The 13,805-nt window shown below is 39.7% G+C and overlaps 1 protein-coding gene across 2 annotated transcripts in view; it reads right to left on the bottom strand.

Annotated features, from left to right (window-relative positions):
• Nucleotides 1-11,278, bottom strand: part of LOC135261749 (protein tyrosine phosphatase type IVA 3-like) — a 54,820-nt gene extending 43,542 nt beyond the window's left edge. For both annotated transcript variants that reach the window (XM_064348336.1, XM_064348337.1), the window contains exon 1: nt 11,007-11,278. The gene's annotated coding sequence lies outside the window, so the exon portion shown is untranslated. The remainder of the gene's footprint in view (nt 1-11,006) is intronic.
• Between the last annotated feature and the right edge of the window lie 2,527 nt (nt 11,279-13,805).

The raw sequence follows: 13,805 nt of genomic DNA, 5'->3' as shown, positions 1-13,805 counted from the left end.
AGAATAAACTGTAGAGAGAACAAAATGAAACCACGCCACCAGTAATCGATGAAACAGGGGAAGTTGGTAACAAAATGGTCAGGTTAAATTTGCAGAAGAGACAAAAGTGAACCTTTCAGTTCCGGAGAGTAGTAAGGAACAAAACATTTAATCTGAACTCAGAAGTGGGTGGAAACTTGGCAAATATAGCATTCAATATAGCTAAATGGGTCTAGGCTTTGGGCTGCAGAAGTAAAGAAAAATAATCTGTATATACAGCATAAATATGAGGAGGTTATATTGATGTTAAACAACGCCATTCTCAGACCACAATTAGACTATCGTGTGCAGTTCCGAGAACCACACTATAAATACAGAAGCTCTTGAAGCACAGGAAGAAGGCCAACAAAACTAGTTGGTTCCTGGTATGAAATGTTTAAGTTACAAGAGAAGGTTTCAACTCTTTTCAAACTCAGCAGAGGGAGGCCAGTGGGGGTTGGGGGGGCAGGGGGTCCTGTGGGAAAGCAAACCCAGGGATAAGCTGGTGGAGAACAGGACACTGCTTGCTTTAAGTGTTTTGGGAGGTCCCCGAAATGTGGAGAACCTTCTGGGAGAAATCAACGCCAATTAGAGCGGCAGTGAGGGGTCGTGACCTCTAGAGGCACCGTAGCGCCGCCTCTGAGCGCGACAGAAGCTTGCGCTCGGTGTGTGGCTAACTGCGGCTTATCGGCACCGATCACGTGACCTTCCGCGTTCAGGGGTCAAGAGCTGCGAGATGCCATCTGAGCGGCCGCTTTGAAAGTCGGAAGCGGGACACAGTCTGTTTGTGTTCTTTAAAGGGAAGTTGATAAGGATCACACGCACAGGAACAAGCTGCAAAGCAAATTATATCGCTCGCTTGCCCGCCTTCACGTCTTTGCACAAGGGCACCTCAATAGTCTGAAAGACGGTCTTATAAACCAGCGTTTCCCAACCTTTTTCCCTTCTGCGGCACACTTTCCAAATTTACAGAAATAAACACCCTGCAGCCCCCCTCCACACACGCACGCAAGTAGGCCTAAATGTTCTTTTGGGGTTTAAATTAAGCTATATGCATTTTAATGACGTTTATCTTGGCTTTGGGAATGGGATTTGTTCATTTAAGTTTTTTTAATTCATTTGAACATTAACTTTTTTTTATTTTTTTTTTAAAGGATTTTTCACACGGCACACCTGACCTCGCCTGACGGCACACCAGAGTGCCGTGGCACACCGGTTGGGAAACGCTGTCATAAACCCACCACTGTAAAGTACTGGAAACCTCAATGGATTGTAAATTGAATGTTCTAATGCAGAAGTCAACTTTTATCACTGTTACAGAGAACCCAAGCATGTAATTTACAGAAAACAACCGGCAAGAAATGGCCTCATCCTCATGTTGGATTCATCAAGGAAAAAATCATGGTCTTGGGGAAACTCAGTCTAAGATATTAGCTAGTGAAGGGAGATTTTTCCTCGTAATGAAATTTCAGATAAATGGAACCACGAAAGCTGGAAGAAGTGCTTATGGTTTGTTGATTGGAATTGTGATTCCTTGGGAACGTGTTAGAACTGAAAATAAAGGTCCTAAGTAATGGTGGTGTTTTCCATTAGTTCAAGGTTGTGGATCAAAACATTATCTGGGGTACAAATGGAAATGTATTACAGAAGGTGAATGTGACACACCCATCACTATGAAAACATTTTCCACCAGTAAATCCAACATCTGGTTTTGTTTGCTAATCATTTTGATGGGAAGAACCAGGTGCAATCTACCTGAAACAGACCAAGTCTTCCTCGCTGCAGTCAAGATGTATTTGTCACATCTCCCCTCCCCATACAAACTTAAATGTATATATTAAAGCTCCTTTGATTAACTTTTCTCTTTAGGAATTCAAAAAAGATCCCTATAGAATTATCTTGCCACGATGTTTGACTGCTGCGCATAGAACAAGTCAACATTTCATACTTTAATGTTTTGTTTCAATGAGTTCATTCCAGTAGCACCACCATTTTTTCACTAAAGTCCTCTAACATAGGCATAACATAGATTAATTATTTTAAATTCTTTTTAATACTCAAACTTCCTAAGTGTATTTCATACCATATACCCAAAAGAAGATAACATACTGGTAATGTTAACACCATTTAAGCTGAACTTGTACCTGCATTCTATAACTGAGGGCACTCCACATTTTCTTTTTCCGAATAAGGTTTTAACATTTTAACATTATCGTTTGTTTCAAGCACCACGTTAAGTTCTCTGGAATCGAATGCAAGCTCTGCTGCCGGTCATGGGGGGAGGGGGAGGGGGGCAGCGGAAAAACACAAGCCTGAAGGAAATTTAATGTGCGGAGCGGTTGCAGCTGAACCCTGACCGGACCCCGACCGCAGGGAGAGCGGTAAGATGAGGAGTCGCGAGCGTCACTCTGCTGGGGAACTGCTTGGCCCGGCTCGGAAATAACAAGGTCATGTGGAAGCATTTATTTGGGGCTCTGCTGTCCTCTTAAGGGAGTCCCTGCGAAATTCTCACCGCCTCCGAGCGTGCCCTCCATTTCCACGAGGACGAATGCTCCCAGAGACCACGGCTCTTTTGTGCCCAATTATTAAACCAGAACTCGACTGAGAATTTCTGAAGGAGGATTTCTAAGGAATCTTCATTCAATTAATGTGTTAACGTCACCCTGGTTAATACCCCCATGGCCAAACATTTACAGTAAATTCCTTCAGAGGGGAGATGATGTGGTTTTGGAGCATAATCAAATATACTTTATTCCCACCATAGCGAAAAATGAAAAAATGAAATTAAAAAATGGTGATCTTCTACAACTGCATATGTTGTGGAACAATGAGGGAACATTTAATAAACATAATTAGTCCTATATTAACATGCTTAATGCAAAAACAAAATACAATAAAAATCCTCTTCTCAAACTAGATCAACAGACAGTAAATCTTGGCATGTAGCTTGGTGAAGCAGACTGCTGAAACGTACTGCGCAGAATATGGTTGGCTGTACAGTGTATACAACCCTAATGTACCACTGTGGCATCCACACGCACACAGGAAGCACTGCAACTGAGGCGCGTGCAATCCTGATGCGCTTGCCTACAACAAACCTACCATTTCCTGCTCTCCAAGACACACAGCATTCTACAGCATAAATCAGAGGCGAGAGAACCTCCTATTGATGATAAGTAGGATATTGTACACAAGATACTGATGATGATGAACTATAAGACACCTGGGAGTAGCTTGGGAGCAACAGAAACCCAAGGAACCCTGGTTGACTTGAGCTCCGCCCACTGCTTTGGGCCACTGTGTGTCAGCACTGTGGACGCAGTCAGTGAATGACTGAGCCAATGTTACACTCAGCTCCCGAGTTGAAAACGAATCACGTCTAAGCTATAGGGCTCACCGTTCACTCCTTTACTAACCAGATACTCTGCAGGCCAAAAATATGCCATTTTCAAGACCGAAGTGTCGGTGCTAAGTTCAGAAATGGGTTGGTCATGCTTTGGTTAAATATAAGGAGGTGTGATAAAGGTACACGAATTGATCACCCAATCAGGCAACACTACATTTAAGATTTAAGAAAAGCAAAATGATTTAAAAGGCATATCGTGCAACTTACCAGAGAAAGCAGTGTTTGATTCCAGGCTTTGCACTTTGCACTTTGCACTGTCACTATGCCTCAATTATCAATCAGTTCAATCATCAGCTAGCCACATACAACACTAGCCACGGCTGCATTGAAAAAAGCAATACAAAGCAACATGTCTATTGAATGGGCTGTTGCAGTTATATTCAGAATACTGGTGAAAGGAATGTATGCATATGTGTAGACCATGTCAGCAAATTTCTATTTACATTTTTGTGAAAATGTTGATGTTCTGGATATCAGATATTCTAATGACTGCGGTACGATATGGCTATCTGGTTTACTACTAACAAGGCTAAGTGCTAAGTATAACCTCAAGCTCATCTTTCCAGTTAGGCTTTCATTGGACATTTCTTGGTGTTTTAATTAGGGATGTGCAATATGGCCTAACGTTACTACTGTGGCATTTTTATGTAAATGTATAAATCATTTATTAGGCAGAACCAACAAGCTGACATATAAAATTATACATAGCCTAGGACAGCGTTTCCCAACCAGTGTGCCGCGGCACTCTGGTGTGCCGTCAGGCCAGGTCAGGTGTGCCATGCGAAAAATCCTTTAAAAAAAATTTGAATGTTCAAATGAATTAAAAAAACTTAAACGAACAAAACCCCATTCACAAAAGCCAAAATAAATGTCATTAAAATGCATATCGCTTAATTAAAACCCCAAAAGAACATTTAGGCCTACTGTTGGCACGTCACATCAACGTCAGTACGTCGCTCGCGGTTTTTTTCTGTCGGCGTGGTGTGCCATGAGATTCTGTAAATTTGTAAAGTGTGCCGCGGAAGGAAAAAGGCTGGGAAACGCTGGCCTAGGGAATGGGGGTGGGACACTTTACAATTTACTGCAAACGATGACAAGTTGGCTTGTCCTTTTATTTACCTGACATTTTTATTTTTTATTTTTTGGGATGCCTAAAGCCCATTTTGCAGCAGCAGATCCACTCAAAACTGCTGCAGAGCATTTTCTCCAGCTTCACTTTTTCACAGTACATTCAAATGCATTGGCATTCAGAACTCAGCAGGCTATACAAATTTTAATTTGAATAACTAATTGGCATTACATTTATATTTTAGAAGAGGTTCTCATGTTGCAGCTAAAAATTGTTTCATAAATTACATAGGATCTCACTCATTAGAATTTTGGTTAATTGTCGGCTTTCTGAAAGGCATGGCATTAATAATAACTTGTCTATAGGTACAACTGCTCACAAAAGATTCGGCGAAATATTAGCTGTCGGCTACCTCATCCTACTTAGATGGTGGCTGGAATCAGTTGGATTATTGTCATTTCATCACAAAGAATGGCTCCTGTAGTCATCTACACACTGCAAGTGTAATACTCTGTGTAATGCTGTGATGTGCTTCATAGGGGATAATGTGCTTTTCTGTTAATTCACAATATAACAGAAGCTGTTACAGCAATGAGACTGGCCTGCAAATACAATGTGTCATTCCAAATTTGGAGAAAACAAATCTGAGTTAAAACACATAAAGACTGCAAAGTACAACAAAAAAAAAATCAATAAATCAAGGTACTGTATGAATCTTCTTTCTTTACTAAAGTAAAAATGTGTTCAAAACAGGCTATTTGATTCTGAGCAGTGTACTTTAAGACAGACCTGCTCAGTTATCACAAGGCAGGGCATGTGGGAGAACGTGGTGTAAAAGGTGGCAGTATCACGACAAACACCCGCTTAAAAAGTACACAAACACATGCGGACCGCACGGGCTGCACTTTGGCTGATGCAAAACATCACATCGAGCGCACGGCTAATTGCTCCCAGAAGAGCACTCTTCAAAAACACTCTTCATCCCTGGTACACAGGGGGCTGGTGGGGGGGGATGGCGGGGCGTTTTACTGGTTGAACTGTGTGCCTCTTTAAGGGGCTTGCACGGGGCCTCTGAGACGTAGGCTGGGGGTGGTGCCGGTGAGGTAGAGAAGCAGTGATGTGCTAATTGTCAACACCCTTACCAGCTCATCAGTCTTCAGCTTGGACATTTCTGATCACCTGAGGACCTGCCGGCCTGATTGGAAATAAGGCTGTACCGTGTCCATGCAACTACAAGACTATGGACAAGAAAATTATGAATGTTAAGTATGCCATATTTCTAAAGCATCGTGCAGACTATTAGAAAGTTGGGTGCATTTCTATGTAGGGATATACATTCTGTGGAGGCCATAATGGTGACATACACTTAAAAATGTAGCATTCTAGGGTTACTAAAATAAATGTTAGGTGGTTCATTAACATAACACAACAATAGGAACCATTCACAGTAGTTAATACCACAATCAATCAAGAAAAGGTTGGAAACTTGGCCCAACAAATGAAAAATCTTACCGTCTTATACCTGTATATCAAATAATCACTTGTAAATAGGGGTAAATGCAAATAATCTGCAGCCTAAAAAACCAGACAGCATTTTGTACAAGGAATGTATAAGAGGTCCACATAATAAAGGAAGAAGAGAGAGAGGTGACTGGAGCAGGGACCCTGGCCTACAGCCTTCCAGAAATGCTACTCCGGACCAGACATGCAGGGAGGATTCCCACCTGACTGTTCTGGCTGAGGAATGACTGCAATGTCAGTGGATCTGTTCATATTCATATGGTAATAGGGCTTCATACAGGCCTTCTGAGATCCCCTTTGTGGCTAAAAAGCTGAAAATGGACATAAACGCTGGGTGTGTTTGTTTGAAGAAACTGGTTTGAAAACCGCCACACTTTCTCCCATCACAATGGGAGCGACACAATTTAGGCTAATCTTAACCGCAACCCCAAAGAAAACCACATTTTGCCATTACCTTTTAAAATACCAATCAACGGCACTGATTGTTGTAACTACAGGCCACTGATTGAGAAGCAAATGTTATTCACAGAGTCAATCTAGGCCTTGATCTCTGAAGCAGTCCTTGAGGTGCCTTTTTCAAGAATACGGTTTCTAAGCTGTACTGCTTTACTGCTTCATTGAAACACGTGCCATGTTACATTAAATGACCTTTCACTACTAGGGGTTTTGTTTTGGATACCATTTCGGTTTAGTGCCCGTTTTGAATGGCCCAGATGCAGGTTCAACAGCATTTTAGCTTTAGAAATCACTGTACATGGACTCACAGGTTCCCAGATTTAAGTCCAGAGGACCTAAATCTGGGAACCTGTGAGTCCATGTACAGTGATTTCTAAAGCTAAAATGCTGTTGAACCTGCAGCAGCATGCAAAAAAGAACATAACAGCAGTACAGAAGTTCCCACCAATGGTATCTCCCAAGTACTTTTGGTTCTCATGGGTCCACATAGTGAGGAGATGTGGTTCTGGGTCCTGACCAGAGGGTCAGCAGTTAAGATCCCACATGGGACACAGAAGTTTGAAGGCTGGAGGAGCGAGTGCTTCGTAAGACATTGTCCCAGACAAGAATGTACAAGAATAAGGACAGAAGATATTTAGCATCTTCTAATGCAAGCCAAATATAATGTCCAATGGTCATTAGTGCATTTCTTTTAATAACAAACCAATGCATTCAGTACGGTTAGCAGTGGTGGTGGGAAGGCTCAGTTAAGTGTGCATGACTGAACCCCCATCAGGCGTGTCAGCAGGTCGGGTTATTTTCAAAAACATTGTGTGACAGCTGATAAACAACAAACACAACGTACAGTGAGACTGCCATTTGTCTCCTGTTTTGTACAAAACAGGATGTGGTTGCTGAAAATGTGCAGCTTCTTCCTTTCAAAAAAGTGACCCAACATAGTGCCTGGAATTGCCTCATTTTGCAGTTTCTCCAATATCGAACTACAATGTACAAATATATCGACCCCATCATCGGAGAAGTTTCAGTTTTTTTTCGTGGGTGGGCTAGTGTGAAGTAGCACATTGTTCTCGTTATATTCCTGTGGTACTAAGCAGAACATGAGTTAGCAGGACAAGATGTATCCCGAAAGGTTATTTCTTATTAAGATTCAATGCTTTTGTCAAGGAAAGCATTTCCAAGTTACGATTAATCTCTGCCTAACATCACAACTTCACACATCGGATCGGCTGGTAGTTTATTAAATTGCGTTTCATTTGCTGTGTTCCCCACGTCACCTCTTCATGTGCTAAACAAAAACTGTTGCATGTAAAATGAAGGGGTCCTACACAATTTGCAACTAGCACATTTAAGATTAATTTGCTTTGTAAACAAAATTAATACTGCTAACAGCTAACCCATCTTTACACAATTGTACCTCTAACATAACCCCAAAAGGAAATCGAAACAGAAAGAAGGTAGCTAAAGAGGGTCAGGAGAGTCATGGGACAGCCTTAAGAGGTGGGTCTTTAGACTGCATCTAAAGATAGGTAAGAATTCTTCTGATCTGACAACAATGGGAAGCTCATTCCACCACCAAAGGGCAAGAACAAGTGGGAGACATGACAGGGGGTATGAAGAGAGAGTGGCCAGATCCCTAGAAGTAGCACAATGGAGAGGCCTGGCTGGCATGTAGGGTCTGATCTCTTCTTTTTTTGTAGATTACATTGCATAATGAGTATAGCTGTCCAGGCCCATGGTTTGAATTTGATTAAGGGATGTAGTCCAGGCGAGAAATGAGCAGGGATGTCATAAAATATTGATACTTTAAAGATTTATTGGCAAATGTATTTCAAAGCAGTAAAGTCAAATGTTTGGTGTTCTGTATTTCTATTAATTTGCGTTTGTAATGCCATACAATGGGCAACCACACAGAGGCAATGTAACACTGCCAGCTGTACACCCCTCCTCCTCAACCCCATTTTAGCTGTAAATTCGACAGAATGTGAAAGATACAATGGAGTAGGCTCATTAGGCAAGGCTATAAATCTTCTTTCCTGACTTGTACAGGAGTAGCCAATAATGCCCACACCTAACGAAAGTTGTATTCTGAATTCAATTTAATTCAAGAGTTTTCCATTTCCTTATCCTGCTCTGATTATACATATTCCAGCAATGGTGCAGTTGAATTTAACGGAGATATTATGTCCCCTCTTTTCAATGCATGATAAAGTTTTGACTAAATTGGCAAAAAAAAAAAAATTAATTAAAATAAAAAAACGGAGCTTTTGCGGGGCAAAATATAAGCCAAATGGCAAATTTTTTAAATAAAACGTTTGCATCGTGAGATTTTGTCACTACTATTATTATTGTAGGCTTTTCAACAAGTTAATAAGCTGGTCTTCAGTCAGTATTTTCATTTGAAATGTGCCAATATATATTGATAATCATTGGAGAATTTTCACATTTATTGATGTTTGAAAGAGGCATTAATGTAAATCTAGAAATGACCAATGACCAACTCGAGTACCATAAAAAAATCTGAGTTTTCCCACTGGCATTTACGAGTTTGGTAGATTTGTTGTGCTTGTTGAGTTTGAAATGATAATTAAAAATGTGTTTTGTTTTTACTCAGGCTAGTAGGCCTACAACATTTTGTTTAAAGATCCAAAACCATTCAGTGAGACAAATTTGCCATAATAGAGGAAATCAAGAAGGGGGCAAATACATTTTCACAGCACTGTATAAAATGGACTTTCGAAATGTGACTGGGTTTGTTTCAGATAAAATGAGCTGCATGTCCAACACATTCAATTATATTGGGGGGCCTAATTTCCAAATTCAGCTCATTTGTCTTGTATCACTACCCTGAATGTTATTTTAAAGTCACAACTTTAATGCTTTAATATCTCAACAATAGCATAATAATGGTAAAAATCTGGGATTTTTGTCATGAAATACAGCTTCAGTATTAAACTCCACTAATTTCCAGTTTAAACCACACCCACTTCCGGTTTTTATCCGAATAATAATAATATTATTATTATTATTATTATTATTATTGTTATTATTATTATTATTATTATTATTAATAATAATAATAATAATAATAATAATAAAATTAGTTGGTTGACAAATACAGATGCAAATAGTGGCATCTCCCTTCACCCCTAAGGGATCAGTTGTCCCTAATCATATCATTGCAGAGAGAAGTGATTTATCATATGAACAAATTTTTACATATCAGTGTCAATCCACAAAAACATAAAACCAAACAATGATTAAATTCCATAAGAATGGAAAACACTGAACACATTTAACTAAACTAAACAAATGACATCCATGTTCTCTTTTTCAAATTGCAAGCCCACGCTCTAAACAGCCTTTTTTTAATGGGCCAGAATACTTTAACATTTTTCCTCAATTCCAACCAAATTCTCCCAGCAGTTTATTAGAACACAAGTGTCACAAATTCACTGAAGCAAATTCACGTGATTTAAAGTGACATTCGTGGCTTAAAAACATAGTAAGATTAATAACTGAGATGATCAACATACTGAAAGTGGATGATAAAGGGATAAGAGGCCTGAGAAAAGACTAGAGACCGTATAGTGCTGGCAGGAGGGAACACTGTCACAAAAGAATTTCAGTGGGCGCTAATCAGTATACTATACATAGCCTAATCCATAACTTAGTTTTGACTGGTATCATGTGTTCTTTGGTAATATAGATAGAATCGCTAAACAAAATTAAAACGTCAGAAAAAATTGCTATAACAGCAGCTCTTCTGTTGAATAAGCCCTAAATGGTAGACACACTCCCCCAATAGACGGCAAGGGGTAAAGCTAAATTGCTGCATGGACTACATACCTATCCATCACAACGTCATAACATGTTTGTAAGTACGTGAACTGGCGTCATACAGCGACAATTAACGTAAAAGGTCCACGACGTTAATTTAGGTCATGAAAATACTTTCTATTTCGAGGCATCAAACATGATGTTCATCAGTCATGCACAATACTAATCAGGTCGTCGGCTACTACCAACCGTACGCCGGTCAAGCCAAAGACATGCGTCTAGTTTGGTATACCGTAAACTGGTACCGGCGGCTAGCAGCTGCTAGCTATTTCCGCGTATAGCTAGATATCATGCTTTTTATCTGAATTGATTAAATTCCGTGGCGCGTTCACTAATGATAACAAACATTAAATGTTTACGGTAGCCAGTTGTCAGTCTAGCTAGCTAGCATAACTAAACCTGTTGCCCTCTCCACACCAGTTGGCTATCTGTTGCATTTGCATAGTATTCATAATGTTAGCAAGCGAGCGTTATCTCCACTGCCTGGTAGTTAGCTTTTTTCACCATACGCCTGAATATGAACCGCTGAAGTTCTTAATTGAACCGAGCGCTAACGTCAGCTGGGTGGACACGCATATCAAAAAGAAACCGCTGGCAAGCTAACACGAGCAACTATTTCCACGTTAGACTGAGGCGGTATATAACTCGTGCTGCATTTAGCGTTCTATCGTCTATCCAGCTTTCGGGATTTTTACTCACCAATTCTTGGCAAACACTGTGGTCGCCTTGCAGATTACAATTGCACAGGTACCAAGTGGCAACTTAAAAACCGTTTCCACGAGTATGTGATCCAAATGGGTCCATGTGATTTATCGACCCAAAACTGACAATTTTGTCCCGCCCACTACTATCTCCACACTCCTCAGCAACTCTGTCTTGCGACCAGACTAAACCCTTTCACACACACAAACCCCGGGGGTGGAACGGGATATTGAACACGGGTTCAGCCCGCGTTTGACCCATTCACACCACACTATGGTGACGACGGGTAAGTAGCGGGTCCTCACCGTTCACGCAATACCCGGGTCCGCAATTTTACTTTGTATACGTAATCTCCTGCTAATACGCTATAACTTGTAGCCAACTGTCTACCGGATACAATGTTGGCTAGTTTTCCAGTTTAAGTCATGAATCGATAGCCCAATGATCTGCTCCAAATTTAGCAAATGTTTGTAAAAACTAGGCCTATGTCACTAAACGTTTTGAGTAACATAGGCTATTATTTATTTAATATCCACCGTTACATATTTACGAAAAATTAGATAATTCTCGAGAATTTTGGTTAATACATTTACATGAACACGGTTTTATAAAAATAATTTAGCCTATATAAAAGTTTCACAATATCGTTTCTGCAGGAGGGCAGTTGTAAGAACTGGGGCACCGATTAAGGAAATTTGGGCCAGTAAAACACATGACAAGAATCGGGAGGTCAGCTATATCCACGCGCCCGCCCCCCCTTCATACTGAAGCCACCCTCGCGTGAATGTGGTATTAGTGAGGAAGATCTCAATAGGTGCAGTTTTCAGTTGTTTTCAGAACATAAATCCCTGACATTCCCTTCCTCTCTATGCTGGAGGTCCAAGTGAGCTTGGGAAAGTAGAACGTGGATTTGCTGAGGGAAATGAAAACTGACTAGGCTAAACTGCATGAGTGATTTCCTATTAGAAAGATGCACCATGAATTATGAAAAGGTCAAAAAGTTTGATTCGTGAACAGCGTAATTGCGCTGTTAATTTAGCATCTGTGGGAGGCACCCTGAAATTAAATTTTGTCATGTATTTTTTTTAAATTTTTTAATTTTGCCATCTGTACCAGAATATTCTAATGAAACACATTGTAAACAAGTTTATTTCTTCCTGAAGTTAATGATAAACTTTGTTTAATTTGTTGATAAATTGTGGAAATCCTATGTTACCCTACTTCAGAATAGAATTTTGCGATTTGCACAAAAACATGAGCATTTAAATGAATGACCATTCCTATAGGAGTGTGCACATGGGCCCACTATCAATAATGAATCTTTTCAGAACAACCATGGTGGGCTAAATGCATTCGGGGGAGCCAGTCAAAACAACATATAATGGCAAAGTGCACCCTAAAGTTCAATTTCACCCCTCCCCAGTTAATCAAAAACTAGGAGAATGATGGTGAAATGCAGTGCCATGAAAAAGTACTTGCCCCCTTCCCGATTTCCTCTATTATTGCATGTTTGTCACACTGAATGGTTTCAGATCTTTAGACAAAATGTAACATTAGACAAATTTAACTTGAGTAAACACAAAGCATGTCTTAAATGATTGTCATGTGTTTAATGAAAAATGTTTCATTAACATGCATGTCACCTATGTGAAAAAGCATTTTCCCCCTTAAACTTAATAACTGCTTACACCACCTTTAGCAGCTATAACTGCAACCAAACGCTTTCTATAATTTGATATCGGTCTGTCACATCACTGTTGAGGAATTTTAGCCTGTTCTTCTTTACAGAAAGGCTTAAATTCAGACAAAATGGTAGGGTTTTAAGCACAAACTGCTCATTTTAGGCCACACCGTCTTTACTGGGTTAAGTCAGGACTTTGACTAGGACACACCAGAACTTTAATTTTGTGTCTTTTCAGCCATTCAGATGTGGACTTGCTTTTGTGTTTTAGATAATTGTCTTGCTTCATAACACAATTATGCTTTAGCTTCAGCTCACGGACAGATGACCAGATATTTTCTGGTACAGGGGTGGGTTTCCCGATAATGTTGGATCTTAGGACTAATGAGTGTGTTTCTGAGGTTCTTAAGCAACAAACATTCTCTCGTTATATGGGTTACCCAAACACAATCATTTGACAAACTGTTAAGAAGAACTTAACAAAGAGCTGCTTTGATAAACCAATGGAATGAGTCTGTACGTCACTTATTTTTAGCTAATCAATACTTTAAAATGAAGAGCTGAAAATGTGAAAATAGGCTACATCATGTTATCATTAAGTAACCATTTTGATTCTGAGCATCTATTTAAATTACATAAATATTTTAAAAATTCCATGAACAATAGACTAAATGAAATATTTTTTAGGGAAATAATTAAGGAATTCTTTCCCGAAAAAGTACCCAGCCCTGGCATCATCTCTGAAGTGGTTTAGTGGATTAAAGGTGACCCTGATTGCAAACAATTTAGGAAATATTAGGTAGCATTGCTTTGCAATACAGTTTGCTTAATTTGTTTGAGGTAAGATAGTGAATATTGTTTCTTGTAACCTGGCGTAATTTTGATATCAATACTTTTTATGGCAGGCCTAGATTTTGCCAGTTTGAATTAATAACTTATAGACAGTACTTTGTATGTGTGAGTAACTTGGCAGTCTTCAACGTTGAAAACATGTTTTTCATCAGATATAAAGATACAAAATTTGGTGTGTGCATTTGGAGTGAGATTATGACTCTTGACCTAATTTTTTTTATCTAATCCAACCACAGGGTGGTGCTATTGAGATCCAAAAAATA

The sequence above is a fragment of the Anguilla rostrata genome, chromosome 8, assembly GCF_018555375.3.
Source record: "Anguilla rostrata isolate EN2019 chromosome 8, ASM1855537v3, whole genome shotgun sequence".
NCBI classification, from domain to species: domain Eukaryota; kingdom Metazoa; phylum Chordata; class Actinopteri; order Anguilliformes; family Anguillidae; genus Anguilla; species Anguilla rostrata.
The sequence above is the reverse complement of the archived record's forward strand: the minus strand, read 5'-3'. Positions and strand labels throughout refer to the sequence as shown.